Source organism: Dermacentor andersoni, chromosome 6, assembly GCF_023375885.2.
Source record: "Dermacentor andersoni chromosome 6, qqDerAnde1_hic_scaffold, whole genome shotgun sequence".
Taxonomy (NCBI): domain Eukaryota; kingdom Metazoa; phylum Arthropoda; class Arachnida; order Ixodida; family Ixodidae; genus Dermacentor; species Dermacentor andersoni.
This window is the reverse complement of record NC_092819.1, coordinates 175,205,608-175,227,535: the sequence shown is the minus strand read 5'-3', so window position 1 is coordinate 175,227,535 and position 21,928 is coordinate 175,205,608.

Here is a 21,928-nt window from a genome sequence, read left to right as displayed (position 1 = left end):
ACTTGGACGACATCATAATCGCCGAGAAACAGCATGACACGTCGACGCTTCGACAAGTGTTGCATAGACTGCGGGACAGTGGCCTCCAGCAGAACAAAGCTAAATGTCGGTTCCGAGAGATACAAGTGCAGTTTCTGGGGCACAAGATTGATGCAACCGGCCTTCACCCGCTGCGTGACAACCTCGAAGCCGTAACAGCTGCACCAAAACCAGAGTCGGTAAGCCAACTTAGGTCGTTTCTGGGGCTAATAACGTATTACTCAAAGTTTTTGCCTAATTTGGCTACGACCCTGGCTCCGCTCTATCGGTTGCTGGCGAAAGGCCAACGCTGGAACTGGAAAGAGCAGGAAAGAGCTTTTGAGGAAGCAAAGCGTGCCTTGGTTAAAGGCAAATTTTCTGGTTCACTACGATCCGCAGAAGGAATTGCGACTAGAGTGTGACGCTTCCTCAGACGGTTTAGGCGCAGTATTATCTCACCGCATTGAGGTCGTGGACCATCCCATAGCATTTCGTTCAAGAACGCTGACGTCAGCACAATTATTCACAAACAGAGAAAGAAGTGCTGGTCTTGCTGTTTGGAATTTCGAAGTTTCGCGATTTCCTGTTCGGCAACCGTTTCACGTTAGTAACCGATCACAAGCCACTCACCGGGCTCTTTCACCCAGACAAACCGATTCCGCAGATGGCGGCAGCTCGAATGCAGCGTTGGGCGCTCTTTCTATCAGCATACCAACACAATCTGGAATACCGCAATGGACTGCACAATGGTAACGCGGACGCTCTTAGTCGCATGCCTTTGCCAGGGGATCGTGAACGCGAAAGTCGAGTGGTAATGGAATATGTACTTACACGCAGGACCAACGTCTCGGAAGAACGCATTACGCTCCCCCACACAAAGCTCTCAATAAACTCCAGGCAAGGGACTGGCGCCGCCTGCAAACTAACATATACCCACACTTGTCTGGTCTACACGCAATCTCCCTAAACAGTTATACGTCCCGGACATGTCCCTGGCGTAGCAACCACACAGCGACACTCGCGCACATAACACACGAATGTACCGACCGTCCGGGCGACGCAATTTCGCCACGAGTCACAACACACACACTCACTACGTGGTCTTGGGAGGCGAGACTCTCCGAACTGGACCTGGGAAGCGAACTGGAGACCCTCGACCAGGCCCGGCGAGCCGCGATCGCCAGTGGAGCCCTGTCAGAGGGAACCACCCAGGAATAAACCGCGCTGCAGTTTCTGCAATAATAAAGTTCCTTCTCCTCCTCCTCCTCCTCCTTACACGCAGGGTTTAGATGCAAGTGCCCTTCCACCTGAAGAAATAATTGCTCTGACCCAGAAGGACGGCACACTTCGGCAAGTCCGGGAATGGATCGAGCGTGGCTGGCCATCACATCTTGCCAAGGAGCATCTGCTTCCGTACTTCACCCACCGACGCGAGCTCATCGTGAGCCATAGCCTCATTTACTGGGGTCATCGTGTGGTCGTGCCGGAGACAGCCCGACAGTGCTTATTGAACTAGCTGCACGATACGCACCCAGGGATCGGGGCCATGAAGAGGCTTGCACGTACGTTATTCTGGTACCCCGGATTAGACAATGACATTGAAAGGTTTTTGAAAGGCTGACCCCAGTGCGTGCAGTGTTGGTCGATGTCTGCGGCGCAAGTTCCTTCCCCGCGGCCCAAGACAGGAAAGTGGTGGTACCGATTACATATGGATTTTGCAGGCCCTGTTGATGGTTACCTAATCTTCATCCTAGTTAACGCGGAAACCAAGTGGATAGAAGCAACGCCTGTGAAAACAGCGACGACAGACGCAACTGTTCAGCTGCTCAGAGTAAGTTTCGCCCGTTTTGGTATTCCACAGTGTGCGGTGTTGGACAACGGCACCCAGTTCTCGAGCGCAGCAATGGCAAAGTTCATCTAGGAAAACTGCATACGTCACGTCAGGACGGCACCGTACCATCTACAATCAAATGGATTAACGGAGCGGGCTGAGCGAACAATAAAAGAGGGTCTCGAGAAAAACAAACGCGGCACATTACAGGAACAGCTATCCCGTTTTCTGTTCCGTTACAGATCGACGTCTCTCGAAAGTGCTAAATCACCCGCACAACTACTCATTGGATTCCAGCCCCGGACAAGGCTGTCTGCCCACTTCCCAGAAGGCGAGGTACCTGCAGAGGCGGACGCGATTCAGGAACAGTTTCCGTCGGCCAATACACAACCACTCTTCCCACCTCGAAAGCGCATCTGGTCCCGCCAATTTCAGCGAGAGCGAAAATGGCTACTAGGGACTGTGATAGCGAGGGAGGGGAATCGCATGGTAAGGCTGGAGACACCCCTGGGCGCCGTCATGTGGATCAGTTGCGGACACGGCTAGCGGAAGCGACAACGCAAAGGCCTCAGCTCAGCGGAAACACAGCCAGCTGCAGAGACTCGAGAAGCAAGTGCAACGGCGCACAACAGTCCAGCGACTCCCCAGCCGGCCGCAGAGACTCGACAAACGAGTGCACCAGAAGCAGGCCCAGTGCAACTTCGTCGCTCAACACGACCAAGACGCCCGCCTGAGCGACTGGGCTTTTGAAGGGGGAAGAGATGCAGCGTCGTCGATAGAGCACACTTGTGCGCCGAGTTCGTTATCAGCTACCAGCAAGAAACGTTGCTTGGCCGCAGGGGGTGTCGCTGCTCACGTGGTTTCTTTTCAGTAACTTAAAAGCTCAAGTACAGAGCAATGAACAGGGGCGCTATGCAGGATGCGCCGAGTTTGGCGAAACTCGGGATCTTCACGAGCTCTGGCGACACCCCAAGATGAAAGCACAAATAGTACCGAGACACAGTTTATCTTTCGAGAAGCCTCCAGTTTCATTGGTTTATCCAGATTCACTCAGGGTGGCTATCATTCCTTGGGCGTTGCCTTCTGGGCGGTCGACAAACTGGGGCTCACGTGATCATACCGTCGGTGCATGGTCGCGCCTTCTTTCACTTGTTTGTCGTTCCACCGAGTGCATTACACGCACAAGCGAGTTATAAAACAAATGCATTTAATACAGTATTATTAGTTAGTTTAACGTAGTTTAAAAGCATTTTAAAGCTTACAAGATGCACACTGAATGTGTATTCGACTAATTTGTAATTTAGTATGCTTCGCATTATACCACGAGGGAACGCTGTGGTGGCGTCATCACATACATTCATCGGGCGAGCATGGCGGCTAAACATCGAAAAGGCCCAGTGTAAACAAACTCGTACAACGAGCTTGCAGTGCGCGACGTAGTGATCAGGCTCGACGATGACCACTATTTCTTGGATAGTTCTGTTCCTCAGTGAGCAATCTTTCCGTGCACCCCGAAAGACTGCGAATAGCTTAGGCGATTTTACAGATCGCAACGCGTACTTGCTGTTCACGGCACAATCCTGAACAAACAACTTATCCGGTGCTGCTTCTGTGAGTGCGCTGAGTTCCTCCACTCTGCGTGACTGCGAGCGTCACGAATATTGCATAGTGTGTGCAAAAGGAAGACAGCCGATATAGCTACGATGCGACAAGGAGGTGGTGCCGACGATGGATCTCGCAACCAACACAGTGACGGAGGCATCGACAAGCTGCAGATAAGTATATTTCTGCTGTTTCATATTTAGCATAATAATAGTGCACGGATTAAGTCACTTTCGTAGTAACGAACTGAATGTCCTGCAGTTTAAAAAAGGCATTGAGAGTCAATGAGTGTTCGTGCTTTTACGTGTACGTGGGGAAAATATGGAAAAGATAAAGGTAACCTTCACTAACTTAGTGATATAACATAAGTTCATCAGTGACATTCAGCCCGCAGAATCTATGGAAGAGTATCTTTATCCAGGTGAAATATCAATAGCAGGTACTGATATAAAGCAGGAAACTTATACAAAAATTTCATGGGTTGAACAGCACATGGGAGGCATTACCGAATCGTGATCGGCACGTTACCGATATCCTTGAAAAATGTTTAGAATCGTTGCATTCTACTGGTTATGCAATATGGGACATAAACCTGGAGGTTAACAAAGAAACTTGAGAAGTCGAGGACTGTGCAGAAAGCGAAGTAACAAAAATTGTTGGCGATAGCATTAAGGCAGGAAGACAGTCGCGTAGTAAACCGTGGCAACTGATATGCTAGTTGAGGTTAAGAAAAAAAAATGGAATCGGTGGGCAGGCCATGCACATCTTCAATCACTTGTTGCCAATTTATAACAGGTGATTACATAAGCGTGACAGAATGGATGTCAAGGAGAGAGAACTGCAGCCGAGGATGGTAGAAAATTGCGTAATGGGACAAAAATATGATGTTTGTAGGCATAGGATGCAATCAGCTCGCATAAGACGGGATTGTAGGGAGTGCCATTGATTTTGCAGTGAACAAAAATAAGTTTGTGGTGCTGACAGTAGAGACTCGTGAAGGTTCGAGGACACGTCAACTGTTGGCACACTAATAAACATTACAATTGGCTCTGAAAAATACAACCCGTTATGAAAAATAAAGCAATGTTGTCCCGACAAATTGTTTTAATATGCATACACTAAAGGCTTCCACAGTCAAGGGCAGTTAGTACCAATAGTGCAATGAGCATTTTTATTTGTAAATAATGGTTTATATGTGGTTGATTCATTCCAACAATCCACTTTTTTGCAGCAAAACATTCTGCTGCTGGAGGCACTCAACCGCCTGGTGGCAGTAGGCGAGCGCCAGGCACATGCTCTTGAGAGTGTGGCAAGGTCCAGAGGGCTGCTCTGCAACAGTAGGATCAGTGCACTCACTGCTTTCCAGTCGAGCCCCCAGAACACACCTTATAAAGGAGCTTTCAGTTTATTATTTTGTTTATTATTCAAGAGCATGAATAAAATTATTGCAGTAAACATTGCGCTGTGCATATTGGGACACTTGTAACATGCACTTGATGTCTCTTCAAAATGGGCAAACGCATAAGACAACCTGGACCGTGTAAATGAAAATGACACTAATGCAGCATATACGTCATTGTGCTGTTTGTTCTTTCTAAGTGCAAGAATACAGTGGGTGTTGATTAGCCACAAGATGAACGGTGTGTGTATTTCACAATGAAAAGACAGGAAACGGCATGACCTTAATAATGCTATCACCTATAGACTGTGCACATGAATGCAACACTCCCCGATTTAAACGTGCCATTACATGCATGTTCGATACCACATATTCTTTAACAATGTCATATATTTGCATGTACTAATTTTCACACAGCTTAAGTGCATGCATAGCTCACTTGTGATGTATTCATTTCATAGGCCAAATAATTGTACACTTTGTCCTTTTGTGTTGTATGAAAAGCGGCATCCTCTAGTCGGATACAACTTCACAAGACAGGAGAGGCCCCGCCCAGATGACCAAACTGCAGCAGCCGATTGCCTCCACGTCTAAAGAAATAGTCCCTCTCCAATGAGCGGGTATTAGTGCGTCCAGCGGCACGACGTCAGTGTAGAGTGTGTGCCCATTGGTGCAGGCTTGTGTTCACCTGCCGTTGAAGTGCAGATTCTGTGGTCTCCTAAAGTTGTACCCGACTATAGAATCACGTAATGCTTTGCACTGGTTGCATAGACTTTAGCAACTTGATAGCACACAATGATCAGGAACAGAAATCTATAAAGACACCCAAGCAAAGCTGGCTGGCCACACTTCCATTGTGAGGGGCTGTAAACAGTTCTCACCAAATATTCCCATGACATCCTTGAAAAAGAGGTGGTGTTTGGCACTTTAGAATCAAAAACAGATTACAGTGAATGTTGTGTACCACGTTAAAACAAACTGACCTTGGTTATCTGCATAGCATGTAATGAAAGCTTGTGCTTCACATAGGAAACAAAGTGCTCTGTCCAGTACAACTGTCGAGTTTGCTGTGACACTTATGTCATTAGTGTCAACATACAAATTTTCAAAGGCCATTCATTTCACCATTATTTTTGTATGATGGTTCTTTCAATCGGTGCTTGTATTACATGAGCAGGTGGATTTGAAAGCAAAGCTTTGTTTGCAAACCTTCAGACTTCCATAATTGTGTGGCAAGGCACTGGCATGGTGTCGAATAGCTCACACGTCCTCGGTCCTGCACCAAAGAGGCCCAATGCTCTACTTGAAGTTGGACCGCGCAACAATTCGATGGCACACAAAGAAGAGTAACAGACACAGCAGAGCGTTCTGCTGTGTGTATTTCTCTTCTTTGTGTCCCGTCGAATTGTGGTGCAATTCAGCTTCAAGCTTCTATACCGATACAACGAGTCTTCAACCTCACCAATGATCTAGTTATTAAGCCACAATGGCGCACATCTTTGAAATGTCCCAACATGAATTATCTCTCCAACAAATCACCGCAAGCATAAAATTTTGCTGCACAGGTGTATGCACGTGCCATATTCTGTACCACTAAACTCGCAGGAATCAAAGGGGCAAGCATTAACCAGCCTTACTGCTGCCGTTACCATCATCTTCATGACACCCAAATAGAAAGACAGTGCTGCGTTTCAGTAAAGGGAGTGCCGGAGGGAAAGGCGTGACAGTGAGGCTTGAGGCTTACAATAAATATAGCATTTACAAGACATGTTCAATGCCAAAATATGCTGCATATCGCTCATCCTACTTTGGCATTGCGGCGAGCTTTTACACGTTTGAGCATGTCACAGTTTGTGTAATCATTGCTCTAAAGCTGTACAAAAGGTCTATTCACTCTGCAATCTTTATTTTTATCATGGCGGGTTAAAGACCCACTTTTCATTGGCATCTGCACCACATTTCTCCCGATATGTAATTTTGCCTTGGTGGTTAACGACATCTTCACGCACACCGAGTTCTGCAGAGCATTGGATCTGCATTGTTCTACTATTGAAGAATTAGAGCCCTATTACGAGACGAAAATATACGATTTGTCCATACAGAATAACGCTGCCCCCCCCCCCCCCCAAAAGAAATACACTGAACCACTGGCACATGCACCAACAGTGAACACAGCAAACACTCTGAAGTATTTTCTTCATGCAAGCCAGCACACTAAGATTCTCAATGCATTTTCATTTTGCCATAAATGCATAGGCACAACCGGCTTGGCGCGACATCCGCATCTCGCACTGCAACAAATTGTGCAATGCCTTGCTGTTTCATAGTGTGGCCGATAGATCACGCATGACCAAAATTCAGCATTATGCTTACTAAGTAACTTGTACTAAGTAATCTCATAAAAAAACCCAAGTTCTTTATGAGATTAGCATTCACAGGGTACTTCACACAACTTGTGATATCCATTTATCTATTTATACTTCATTAACCTCTTTCCCCAAAAAAGTGAGCCATTTGGAAGGCACCTTGATAGACAAGTAGAACAATCGGTAAAAAGTCAGCAACCAGCGAAAAAGTCAGTATCATAGGCTGCCGCATGTGTGACGTCGGAAACACAAAATTTAAGTCGGCTACAGAGAAGTGACAAATTTGGCAATATGGTGCGTCTAGACATTGCTTCAATGCTAATCACAGTACCGCTGACATTGAAGGCACCTTAATTCCTACGTACGTTGCGTCGACACAGCCGACTACGTTCGCAATGTTTCCGCGAAGTAAGAAGCGTTTTTTTATACACGCCCGCTCAGCCGCAGTCTTCGGGAAAGCCAGCCACCGTTTCCGCACTGCCGCATCAATAAGCGCATCAGACATCTCTGACACAGAGGCTCACAATAGTTTGATGACGTCCAATGTAACGCTCGGCGCCGACGCTTCCCTGAAAACTCCCAGTCCCGTAGAAACGGAGGGCGCAGAGGACTTGCTCTTCAACGGTGAGCGAATGAAGCCCGCCACGCTGTCTCCACAGACGAGAGTCTTCGCCTAGCTCGTCACACAGCCAGTGCACTGTCTTCGACAGGCCAAAATGACGCTGAAACTCCACGGCGGTCATGTACGCGAACGGGTCCAGACGGTCATACTGACGCTTGCTGCCGCTGGCTGCAATAACACAGGCTGCTGCTGCCGCCGCCATGTTCCCGAGTTGAACTCGGAGGGGGTTTCGCGATGTACATACGAGTTTAGCACGAGTTCGCCTGTCAATCAAAGCCAGAGGTCACGCCCCGCGCGAGGCATGTAACTCTTGTGCGCGCACCCACCACGGTTGGGCCACGCCCAACTTATCTTTCGGCAACAGCGACGCGGTGCCGAGCTGAGAGGCATCAACAATATTCACCACCGACATAAAACACTTGACATGAAAACTGTTTACAGCGCAAACACATGCAACCACAAAGTATAAGGGACAGGACACAAGCGCTGACTGTCAACTAACTTTTATTAACGGGAGACGGGTGCCTTATATAAGGGGAAAGGCAGAAGTGAAGGGGGAAGGGAGTGATACAATCGGGGAAAATGACGATGCGCATCGATGCGCATGTCAAGTATGCACCAACTCGCCCAGAAATAAGTTTTAATGACATAAAACACGCACAACACACTGTCATCGATGATGTACTGCGCACTACTATCAAAAACAAAGCGTTGACTGTCGCTGGCTTCTCGGGCTGAGATGGCCCTACAGCACGGTTTCATTGCCTGCATTGTGTCGACGTAGCGCACAGTAAATAATTATCGGCACGTCACTGTAGCTGCTTGCAAGGCGTCGATGCGCCGAGGGTGACGACGATGCTGAGGAGTGCGTATCGCAGCAGTCGTTTGAGATGGCTGCTCTGTCATCGGTGATATATCGGAGCCACAACGTCGTAAACACGATCAGCGTCCGAGAATCGCTCGCTCTTCTAGACCCAGTGCAATGGCATTTCTTCATCACAAGCACTGCGCACTCAACAGTTCCGCTACCTTCCTCAGTTCGAAGTCTCATTTCATAACCGCACACAAGAGCCCTCACCTGCCAAAATGCGATTGCTGCGGTGTCGTTACGATATCCTTCTGCGATCGCTGCTGGCTCCAGCAGAGGTAATCCGCAAGCACCTTGGTGCGCACAAAACACTCAAATACTGCGTACATGCGCTCAGAGGCACTTTCACTGGGCAAGCGATGACAAGCGATGAATTGTGTCGATGGGAAGCACGCACTTCTTTGCAATGCATCACCGAGGCTCCGCGCACAAAGATAAATTGGTACATTTTCACTAAACTGCGTCACTACGGACCACCATTTTGCAGCGACAGCCGTTGCTCCCGTATTGATGACTAGTGCATCATTTTTAGTTGGTAAAGCGGGGGCCTTAAGGCGCCTGCGATGAACAGCCGTACCACGGCGCTGCGTTTCTATTCCCCTAATAGAGAAACAGTGGTGATCACTGACATTATTGAGAATAGCACTGTAGCGCCCCTAGGCGACTTCTCACCGTATGAACTGCCTCGTGCTTGCGACCCGCTTCAATGTATCCGCTTCTAAGCTTTCGCCTCACTGTCGCCACTCGCGGGAAGAAGTGCAAAATTTTATAATTTGCTCGATCTCCGTTTGTCATGAGAAATTTCTAGCATTCAAAACGAAAAACAGACACTTAAAGAAATAAAAATGTTCGTTATTTTATTTGTTGTATTTTAACGTATTCGTTTGAGCGAAAGCGTAGGTGCAAGAATGCGCCGCATGTACCCTGTTCGCATTCGATCGAGGATATAAAGATAGTTGCCGAAAGAGGAGGCACGCCCTTGACGCGCCCGGGAAAGGCGTGGCAAGCGGCTCACGGCAAGTCTGCAGACAGACAGCGGTGCAGTCACGGTATTGCTAAGTTGCGATAATCCGTTGATAACAATACGCGGCGCTGGCGAGTTTCGTTGTGCAGCCGTCTGCGCTTGAAACGTGGAAGCAGCGTGCCCCGCAGGGTGCGCTCATGTTGTCGTACGCGGCTTTTTGTCTACATATTTTTTTGCCTGCAGCCTTTGCGCGTTTCACGCTATCTCCGTTCACTGACTGCCGTCGAGCAAACTCGGGTAAAACTCGGGTGAACGAGAAACTCGGCGCATCCTGCATAGCACCCCAGGAGAGTATTCTGCAGCTGCTGTGTTGCGTGATTTCACCATCCTTTTTTTTTTACCAGTACAACAGGTGACGCCCATGGACTACAAGACGGTTCAATAATGTTCTTGGCAAGCATTTTGCGAACTTCGGCATGAATAACTTGACGCTCAGCCGGTGACACTCGATACGGGCGGCGATGAATAGGAGGGGAGTCGCCGGTATTAATGCGATGTTTGACAGCTGTCGTTTGGCCCAAAGGACGATCGTTAAAGTGAAAAATATCGTGGTAGCAAAACAGAACGCGGTAGAGCTCACGAGCGTGCTAGGACAGCATGTCGGGCGCGATCATTCTCTGTAAGTCGGCGATGGTACAAGTTGCCGACTGCGATGGTAGAGGAGGATGGGCTGAATAGTCGTCTGCTGCAATAGATGCCACTAAGTGATCCTCGAATGAGCAAAGCTGGGCCAGAGACATCCCACGTGGCAGCACTTCTGTCGTCAAGCCAAAACTGACCACTGGCAGGCAGACGCAATTCACCGTAATAGATAAAACTCTATGATATACTGTGATCCCGTGTGTAAGGAGGACTTCTTGCAAAGGAGCCGCGATGTAGTGACCGTCGGGGACTGGTGGGGATGACACAAAGTCAACGTAAGTCAGTGCCGAAGGTGGCAAGCGAACGAAGTCGACGGAACTGAGGCGATTGGGGTGTGGTTCAGCGGGATCCAGAACAGGCAGGTCAACGCGGAGAGTACTGGCGGAACAATCACTGAGAGCAAAATGTGCGGAGAGGAAGTCTAAGCCGAGGATGATGTTGTGGGGACAGTGGGCGATGACTGTGAATAGCACGATACTGGAGCGATCAGCGGAGGAGGCGTGGGCGGCACACACCAATTACGGGGGCTGTTCCGCCATCGGCGACACTGACAACAGGAGTCGTGGCGGGCGTGATTATTTTCTTCAGCCGGTTACGAAGGTCAGCGCTCATTACCGACAAATGCATCCCAGTGTCTATAAGAGCAGACACAGAAACACTGTCGACTTGCACGTGAAGAAGGTTCAGATGAGTGGGCAACGTCAGTGGAGGATTTGGCGGCGTAGGGAGCAATGCAGCGTCACCTCGAGGCGCTGCATCGTCTAGTTTTCCGGCTGGGAGCGGCGTCCGAAAGGAGTCGACGAATAGGAGCGATGGGGCTGGGGAGAGCGAGATTGTCGTCGTTGGGGCGAAGGCGAACGAGAATAGGGGTGGTTCGGCGCAGGAGAATCAGTGGCGGCATTATCGGAGCGTGCGGCATGGGACGAGAAGGGCCCCCTGGGGGGCGAGAGTAGGCAGTATAAGTAGACCGGGTTGGGGAACTCCAGCGACTGTGACAGTGCCGAGAAATGTGCCCGATTCGACGGCAGTGAAAACAAATGGGCTTGTCGTTAACAGTGCGCCATTCAGATGGGTTGCAGAAACGTGGAGGGTAATAAGGTGCGGGACGGGGCGGAATCGAAGAAGCCGAGTGGGTGCCAGGGCGATGGGCCGCCGAGCAGATGGTGTGAAGACCCATGTTTGAGAACCTCTCGCGGACAACCGCCTGGATCAGGGAAACCGTGAATGCAGGTGCGTGGGAGGGGCAGGAGTCGAAGGCAGCCGGATAGGCGGCCTCGATCTCACGCCGGACGATCCTGGTAACATCACCAGCGTTGCTGGGACGAGGAGCGTCGGCACATGAAGATGTCGCTGGGGTGTTAGGCAGACGGGCAAACTGCTGGTCGATAATTCGGCTTTTAGAGAGTCCCAGGCGGTGGCACTCTTTTATAAGTGCATCCACCGTCGCCAGGTTGTTGAAAACGAGGAAGTTGAAGGCGTCATCGGCAATGCCTTTGAGGATGTGGGAAAGCTTGTCTGACTCAGTCATGTGTGCGTCAACTTTGCGGTACAGACCCAAGACGTCCTGAATGTACGTGACATAGGGCTCTGTGGACGTCTGCACACGGCCGGAAAGCGCCTTCTGCGCGACAAGTTGGTAACCGTAGGGGTTGCCCAACAAGTCTCGGAGCTTTTGCTGAAGCGAATCCCAACTGGTGAGGTCATCTTCGTGCGTCCGAAACCAAACTCGATGTGTGCCACCGAGATAAAAGACTACGTTGGCGAGCATGATAGAAGGGTCCCACCGGTTATTGCGTTTGGCGTGTTCGTACAGGCCGATACAGTCCTGAACGTCTTCCCCATCTTTGCCCGAAAATACTCCGGGATCACGGGGAGCGGGGAGAGCGATGTAGGTCGTCGAAGTGGCAGCAGGTGTCGGAGCCGGCGGAGTCGAGTTGTCGTCGCAGGGAGCCAGGCTGGATGTACCGTTCACTGCCAAGCTCCGTGACAAGGTACAGGGAACGTCCTCCTCCACCAGATATGTTACGTAGGAAGACGCAGAAGAAAAGCTATATGCAAGTATATTTACGAGGAAATACGCCGCACTCGGCCAAGAGGCAACACTCCGCGATAGCCTCAAATCGTCGTCGTCGTCTTCATACTGCTCGCCTCTTCGTCATCTCAAATACTGTTCCGTAGCAATATGTATGTCCGGCGCCGGAGCATCAGTTCTCACCTCAGTCGCAGTAGTGGCCTTGCGCCGGGCGCGTGACGGCCGCTCTCGTACGGATGCAGTCTTGGGTTTCTCTGCAAATACTCTTCTGTAGGCATCCCATCTGATCGTGCGCACAGTGCGCCCGGCCGCATGCTTTCATCCTACGTTCAAAGTAATCCACAGTGGATAGTGGTCGCTGCCCCAGCCGTCCGGATCGCATCGCCAGTCTTTCACGTAGGCTGGTGTGGACAACGTCAGGTCCCGGGTCGTGTTACGTTGTCCAGCATGCAGGGCGGCGCATTAGGGGTAGCCGGTGTCATTTGCGAGCACTACGTCAGTTGACTCCGTGGCATCTGCGAGTGCCGTTCCACGGGGCGTGTGATAGTCATAGCCCCACTGCGGATGCTTGGCGTCGAAACCGCCACCTATCAGGAAGTCGTTGTTTGGGTAACGTCTCCGCAAAGCACGAATCTATGTGAATGAACCGCGTGTGTGGGAGCTAACTTCAGGGCGCATGTATATCAATACCAGCACTGCATTGCGCTTTGCAATCTTGCACCGGACAGCCACCACCTGCACGGCAGTCGAGTACTGAGAAGTGTCAATCTGCGTTTGCGGAATGTCTGTGCGGACAATGACAGCCACTTGTCCCCGTATTACAAATTCGTCGGCTGCACTGGCGATACCATTGTGCGGCGGGTTTCGGTGTCGTTTCCTGTTTCTATACTCTATTGACGGTTGGTAACAGTCCTTGTAATAATAATTGGTTGGTAATAGTAATTGGTAATAGTTGGCCATTAGTCTCTTGAAGTAAAAGCGCAACACACCGTAATAGCGCAACCGACACAGTCAAACAAGAGGTTCAGTTCTGTCGCACAGGTGCGGAGCCCCCGGCAGTTCCACTGTAGCACGTATGGAGTGGAACTGTCGAGGACTGCACGCGAAGCCGTGTGGCTATTGACGCGAGGCAAAGAGCTGTTGGAGCAAGCCATATTTTCGTTGGAAGTGCTTCTCCTACGCTTGGAGCAGAGGATGCAAAAGCTGTTGTACCAGCCGAGCCAGGTCTGTCGGTTGTGTAGTAGTAGAGGCGGTTTCTTGCCTTTTAGTGAGCTCCTGCGGATTGCATGGCTGCTGCTGTCGCTTGGCACGAACACGTTCGAGCAGTGTTACATGCCTTTTTTCGTTCTCTTCTAGCTTCCGCCGCAGCTCGGCGTTCTGTCGTGCGAGTTCTGAAATCTCAGCTTCTACGCTGTCTTTCGATGTATCGACCAGCTGCGATGGTGAAGGTAGCATAGGTATGGTATAAGGTGAAGAGTTTGCCGGTTTGTCTCCACTTGGCCGAGTTCGCTTGAACGCTGCTGCGAAGTGTAGGTTGCAGCCGTTTCCTCCCTCTGTTGGTTGTGCGTAGTTCTTTGAAACAATCTCGTTTACCGCTTCCTTTATGGTACGTGGCTGCGTTGATATGTTTTCACGCTCAAGTAGCTGCTGCGTCGATTTGACGTCATGGGACTGGCCAGTTCTAGTGCGGCTTCTCGATCGGTGTGCGCCGTGCCTTCTACGACGACAGCGGCGCCTTGAGCGGAGTTTCCTGGCAATTTTAGCGTCGGACTTCAGTTTAGCTGGACACTTCGGTTCAGTCGCCGTGTGACCTTCTTTTTCACAGTTGCGGCACCTGGGCGTCGTCTGTTTGTATTCATCGCCAGTAGTTTTACCTTCGAGTATCTTCCAGTATGTAGGGCATACCGCTTCGTTCGGGCAGACATCCTTTTTGTGACCAAAGCGATGACAACGATTACACACGATGCTTTTAGGTTCGTAAATTGAAACTCAGGTGATACGGTCGTAATACACGACTGTGTTAGGGGGTGGCGTCCTTCAAAAGTCAGTAGACATGTCCCACGCCTTCCCATTGGGCGCGCGTCAAGGTGCTCACAGGTCAGGGCTGCCCGGAGTTCAGCCTTTGTTTCATTTCAGTCAACGTTGAATATAACGCCTCGACACATGCCTCGTCCGGGTGCCTGATACACTTGTACTAGTATCTCACCGTGGTTCACGTCCAGGTGTGAAAGCTTGAGCAGCCGGTCTGGTTGCCTCTTGCATGGTGTTAGATGCTGGTTGCAACGTGTACGACAAAGGCTTGGTGTTGACGGAAGCGGGTGTGGCCATCACGAAGTTCCGGTGGAGGTCCTTGCCTGGTACTGTCGTGAGCGCCACGTTTACCCGTGGTTTCACGACTAGCACAAAAGTTTCTGGCGGTGTTTCCTTCTCGGGTCATGTTTGGTTGTGCTTACGGTGTTGCACTTTCCACGCTCCTTCGTCGCCGTAATCTTCCAACGTGTCCTGGGAGAGGGCTCCGGCGTCTCGAATTGTCTCTAGCTTCTCAGCTGAGTTAGCGTAGAAAACAGTTCTTGAGACGCGTGCAATGCAGTCTCTGTTTGACGTGGCGTTGTCACATCAGATTGTAGGCTTGAGGATGTCGGTGGTGCTTGTGTTTGCATGTCGTCTTCGTCACTGGAAGGGGCGGACGCGTGTTCGTGGGCTGATGACGTGAAAGAGTCGCGCCACGTTCGTTTCGATACCGCGCTGGCTGTCGTTGACAGACTTGCAGAGCGGTCTCTATCACGACGGTGGCGGCTGCGTTCGTTCGGTTCACGATTGTTCTTTCGTCTTTGGCGTTCCCGTCTATGTTGTTGGTCAGCGGTTGCATGCCGACAGCGTTTTTCATGGATCCCAGTAGAGCGTTCAGTGGTAGACGCTTCCGGAACGCCTTCGGGACGTTGCGTAGCCGATTTCTAGCTCCAGTCTTGGGTTGGCGTCATCAAAGCTGATTGTCCCTGGTGTTGTTGATCGTCGTCCGATGGAGGTAGCTTCGATGAACCGGGCTCGGTCATCAAGGCAGTCGTGGCGTAACGTTGGTCGTGGCCATACATTAGGCTTAGAAAGGCCGCCCGCCGGCGCGTAAAAGCGGCCGTAAAACGGCCAAAAAGCAACGCACCTTTCCAAGGCTTGTCTCGACGCATGCCGAAGCAACACTGATGAAGAGGATGTGCGATAGAAGATGAAACGCGAACATCGCACGTAACTGTCGAAAAGAAACGGAGCGCCAGGAAAAGACGTGCACTCGCATCCGAACCGGAAGTTGATCTTCGCACAGTTAATAAAAAGCCTACGCTATTAATATGTGGGTTCACGCACTCGATTTCGTCCGTTTTAGGCACTCGCCTCTTGATCGCTTCGTGGCACAGAAATACTCGGCATCAGGCTGTTTTTCTGCTGTGGCGTTTGTAGAAGAATGAGTGTTCAAAGTACAACTATTAAACAGATTCTATGACATGCTTGTGGATTCGCCAGTACAATTCCGGTGCGCTGGTCCGCCTGTCCAGGAATTTGCTACTGAAGGGAAGCCTGCAAATAAAAACACCGCTCCGCGTGTAAAAAAAAATATATATGGATAGTCCTGAACTTAATGTCACCTATTACTCTCCCTCCTCCTCTGCCTTCTGGATTGGATTTGCGCGGCTCGCTACGTGCTTGCGCGCGCTTTTCCGAGCGCAGATTGGTGTGCGCCTGGTTTCTGCACTGGGATTTTATACGATCGCTTGTCGCTGTTTTCCTTCCCACAGGATTGATTCGGCGCGGCCCGTGGGCGCAGCTTGGTGTGTGGCTGCTTTTGTAGCGTGAGCATAGAATAAAGAACCAACTTTAGAGAAGGGAAACTGTACCTTCCGCAGTGGTACGAAAATAAGCACCGGCAGCGCATGAAACTTAGCGGGGCGGACGCTAGATGGCGTTGCTCAACCAGGAAGCGGAAGTGCAGTTTTTTTATAGCAAAATCCAATATGCCCGTTTTCCGCCGGTGGCGTGCGCTGGTGCGCGCCGTGCTCACCCTGCTGCCTATGCGATATGCCTCATTGCCTAGGCTGCCACATATATAGCTGGTGCGTTCTAATTGCCATAAGACCAAAGAGCCTCTGCTGATGCCCATAGAAACAACCCACAAGGGAGTGAACAGGACGTGCGACTTTATTGGCAGAAGAAAAGCAGTGCACCTTCTCGTACAAGAGCAGAAATAAAATTTGCATCTCGAGATGCGCTGAGAAGCTCACTTACGTCGTCACACATGGAGGTCTGGTAAAGAGCGACAATCAGCAGCGCAAGCAAATTGGACAGTGCCCCGCCTGCTTGCATCGACAATCGCCGTAACTTGCATTGCGAAGCAATCAGGGGACGCAGGCATCTGCTGCCGCAGCCAACAGAGCGACATGGACTACCCGGCATTTCACTTTTTACTCCTTTCCGACCTGCACGTTTCTTTTTGTTCTTTCCCGTGCCGCTAATGTGTAACTCGCACCTGGCGCCTCACATTCTCAATATGAGCATGGTCGGTTTTGTGGCATCACCATTGTGCAGCCACTTTCGCAGAGGCCTTTCCACCCATGTGGCTATCAACTTCATACACTTCGTATCATGTAATCATGTATGCTGGTCTCCGTTCACGCCACATCACGTCTGATGAAGGCCCTAAAGCATAATTTGCCCACTGCCGCAGCATGAAAAGTCGAACGGGGAGCACCAATTGCGGTCTGTGTAAATTGGGAGTCATTGCCGCTGTGTGGACTGCATGAGCAGATCATTACCTCATGATACTGTTGCCCAATGCAGCTGACCAGGTCGCCACATCCAAGAAACATAACACGGCAACCATGATCAAATGAGACTCGGCATTCATTCACCGCATAAGGTTCAGACAATGCAATGTACATTGGCTAAGGTCCACATGACAACAGTGACCATTCACGCACTCCGGGTCGCTTACAGAACATTCAGCATTCCGACTTCAGGCACAGTGCTTGCCTTCGTCGCACATGGAGGTCTAGTAACGAGTGACAGCCAGAAGCGCAAGCAGATTGGACAGTGCCCCACCTGTTTGCATTGACAGTTGCCGTAACTTGCACTGCAAATCAATCGGGTAACGCAGGCACCTGCTGCCATAGCTAACACAGCGACATGAACTACCCGGCATTCTAGCGTTACCTCATATCATAACTGCACGTTTCTTTTTGTTCTTTCGGTGGCCGCTAATGTGTCTGTCACACTTGGTGCCCCACCTGCTCTCAATATGGACATGGTCTGTTTTGTGGGAATCGCCATTTTGCAACCACTTTTGCAGGCATTTCCACCCATGTGGATATCAACTTCATACACTTCAAACCATGTAATCATGTATGATTGTCTCCGTTCACGCCAAATTGTGGTCGAAGAAGGCCACAAGCACACTTTACCCACGGCTGCAGCAGGAAAGGGCGAACAAGGAGCACCAGTCACAGTGTCGCTGTGCGGACTGCAGGAGCAGGTGCTTACTTCGAGAGGCCATTGCCCAATGCAACTGACCAGGCCGCCACATCCGAGAAATGTAACACGGCAGCCATGACCAAGTGGGGCAACATTGAAACAAGACTCTGTAATCAAATAACTTCAGCATATTCTAACATAACGCTCAATCTATACATTGGCTACGATCCACATGACAACAGCGAGCATACACGCACACGGGTTGCTTGCGGCACATTCAACCGTCTGACTGTAGGCACAGCGCTTGCCTTCGTCGCACATGGTAGTCTCGTAATAAGCAACAACCAGCAGCGCAAGCAGATTGGACAGTGGCCCACGTGTTTGCACTGACAGTCGCCGTTGTAGCTGAGCAACTTGCATTGCGAAGCAATCGAGTGACGCAAGCATCTGCTGCCCTAGCCAACACAGTGACATGGAGTGCCCGGCATTTTAGCGTTACTGCCTTTCCAACCTGCATGTTTCTTTTTGTTCTTTCGCATGCCACTAATGTGTAACTTACATTTGGTGCCCCACATTCTCTAAATATGGGCATGGTTGGTTTTGTGGACATCATCACATTGCACCCACTTTTGCAGGCCTTTCCACACATGTGGATATCAACTTCATACACTTAGAACCATGTAATCATGTATGAGAGTCTCCGTTGACGCCAAATCATGGCCGAGGAAGGCCACAAGCAAAATTTGCACACGGCAGCAGCAGGAAAGGACGGAACGGGGAGCACCAACTATGGTGCGTGTAAATCGCAGTCTATGTCACTCTGCGGACTGTAGGAGCAGGTGCTTGCCTCAAGAGACTGTTATCCAATGCAACCGACGAGGCTCCCACGTATGAGAAACTTAACACGGTGACATCTACAAAGTTGGACAGCAGCGAAACCAGATTCTGCTATCAATCACTTCAATGTAGCTTGCATAAAAACACAGGCTGTCGAGCAAGAATAGCAATCCTGAATAAGACTAGGAAGTAAATATGGGAATGAGAAAGATTGCATTCAAGAAAGAAGCCACCCTACCTTGCAAGCACTGAAAGCCAAAACCATTAGGTTAAATGCTACATAGCAAACAGTGTAAAGGTTAATGTAAGACACACGCCAATGCCGCATCAGCTATTTCAGGAGAGGAATTGCACATGGCAACGTACACTAGAAAAATACTGCTACAGATATGTTATGCTTCTAGAGAGTGAATGTTATTAAGTATGAGCAAAGAATCGGTTGGCCTTATTTGAATGTTTGGATGAGGAAGAGGAATGATCTCTAAAAAGAATGTGGAATGAAAAAGCTTGCATTCATTGAAAAAAAATTGTACCCGGCACGAATTGGCAAGGCCAGCAAGGTCACTAAGGAAGGGCAAGTTGAAGGAACACTCTTGGCCAGTGTCGTCTGTGCTTGTTCAGTGGTTGCAGATACATCTGAAGACACAGAATTTTTGTTGTCGATGTACCTGGATGATTCGGCCAATATCCGTGCTGGTGGAATGATGGCGAAGGCTCTTTTCACTCTTGGCACAGTCGTCCGTAGGCTTGATATATCATCTAAATAATTCTGGAATGGCTTCTACGTGGTCTTGCGAATTCGGCTCTAGCCCATTCCTATTGGTGTAGATGAGGGCTCCCGTGATGACCAAGATGTACTTGGCACAGACTGTTGGGGCAGATCAGTGACACATGAGATGCAGAAGAAATTATCCAAACTCATGTAGTGTTTTCTTTTATGCTCGAACCAATTATGCTGAACTGTAAACATGAACAAACGTTCATATCATCTGCTACGAACAAATGACATATATCTCAAGACTAGCAAGCCAAACAGCATATATCAAGCATATTTATTTCTGAACCAGGCGTTTTTTACCTTGCAGTAGCAGCCAAAGTCCACACAATGACCTTGTAGCAGGCAGCAGCTTCTGTTTAGTGCATGAAGTGTGTTGCTTTATACTGGTGCCGTCCTCATTACTGCATGTCTGTAACAGAAATTTTGACTGCATCAGAAATTGAATAAGCACAATTTTGCAATATAAATTACGAAAAGGTGCGACAAATACATTGTAATGGCTTCTGACTAAAGAGCACATGCAAATGTTCACTGTTTGTTTTAGGGTGCTTAAGTAGCATGGCAAATAAATATTGTTACTCTCCGGAAAATTCATATCTGCCTAAATACAATGCATGTCGACAGCTTAATTACTATTAAGATCGCCAATGAAAATATTTGTGCGCTCGTTTACAAACTAGAAGAGATCACACTGATGGTTTCACAAGCAAATAGATGAAAGACATGAAGCCATTAGAAATTATGCATTCTTTCTGCATGAGCGTGATGTACCGCTTTACTGCAAAAATAAATGTCCTGAAGTAAACCAAACTGAACAGCAAGAACATTTGAACCAACAGGTACGAAATATATGTGAATTATTATGCGTGAAACTGTTTAATGCGTTAAATTCAGTACTTTAGCTTCAGTTTATCAAAGGCTTATTCGGTTCTGTGAACGAAAGAAGTTACCGGCAGACTCGAAAAAAAATATATTGATAAGGCTACTCAGTCACCTATGGCTACGGCTACGAGATGAAAAATGTGAAGCGCGTTCCGATATCGCTATCTGTTTCGTGAATGTGTATATAATGATGGCCTCCCAACTGAAAGTTTATTTCGGAAAAAGCAACGGAGGGTCCTGACTGCCCATATGTAATACAGCATCTAGTTTGTTAACTTACCTCCGCCTGTAAGTTAACAAGATGAATATATTACATAGCGGTTGAAGCAGCGATGTTAAACGACTCACCGGCATTGCTGTCCCCAGTCGCAGCAGGATGCGGCTCCCATTTCGATGCAGACGTGTTCCACATGGCTCACGACTGAAACCTAGCTTTCGGGCTTACACCACAAGTTAAATAACGCGAAATATCGAAGCGCAATAAACTGGTTTTAGCACAAAATAACCAACCGATGTACGAACCAAAGAATCTGTACCTGCCGTGCACGCGAACATACCGGCAAAAAATTTAAATCCACGCCAGAAGTCACGTGGGAGGTCGATGATGCTGAACGCTATTTTGCGTTTAAAATGGCAAAAAAACAAGAAAGCCGGTAATAAGGAGTACAATGTAAAATTAGGAAGGATAATTTTGTACTCTTTGTCATGTAATAAAAACGCTTCCTTTATTGTTGAAGAAAGCTTGTAGGTTAAAATGGATGGATGGATGGATGTATGGATGGATGGATGGATGTTATGAGCGTCCCCTTTGAACAGGGCGGTGGGTGGCGCCACCAAGCTCTTACTACTATACTGCCTAATGTCCTACAATAAAAAAGTGAAAAAAGCACTATGTAATACCACAACCAAATTTTCTGATCCCCTATTGCGAACTGTGCTTTTGCACAACTCCGTTTTTTGTCGTTTCCCTACTATTCTTCCACCAATCCTACGATCGCCTCTTACTAATGGCTATTGCGGACATGTTTGCTTTACCACTGCTCCCGCTGAACCCAGGGGCTTCAAGGGAGGCCAGTGGTGCCTAAATCGACAGCTGGGTAGATGTCTTCACATTCTAATAAAACAAGCTCCATAGTTTCCCTAGCTTTACCACATCAAGCACATGCTTCTTCTTCCTTCTTATATCTCGCTATATAGGTCCGTGTTCAAGGCATCCCGATCTCGCTTCGAAAAGTAATGAGCTTCCCTTTGAGTTATCATAAATTGTTCCTTTCCTAATTTCGTTTTTTCCTCTTAAGTATTTACTCGTGGCAGGTTTCTTTTCCTTTGCCGCCACACATGAGATTATTTCAGCCTCTCTGACTTTCCGCTTGACCTTCTTTGTTGCTATGTTGCACACCCTAAAGGCCGCATACTTGCTGGTAAGCTTCCTAGTTCTTTTCCTCCATTGTGAATCAATGTTTTTCCTGTACAGAAACCTGAACACACTCCCAGTCCATTTATTTTCTTCCATATTCCTCAGCCATTCTTCATACTCAATTTTACTGCGAGCTTCCCTTACTTGAAAACTAGT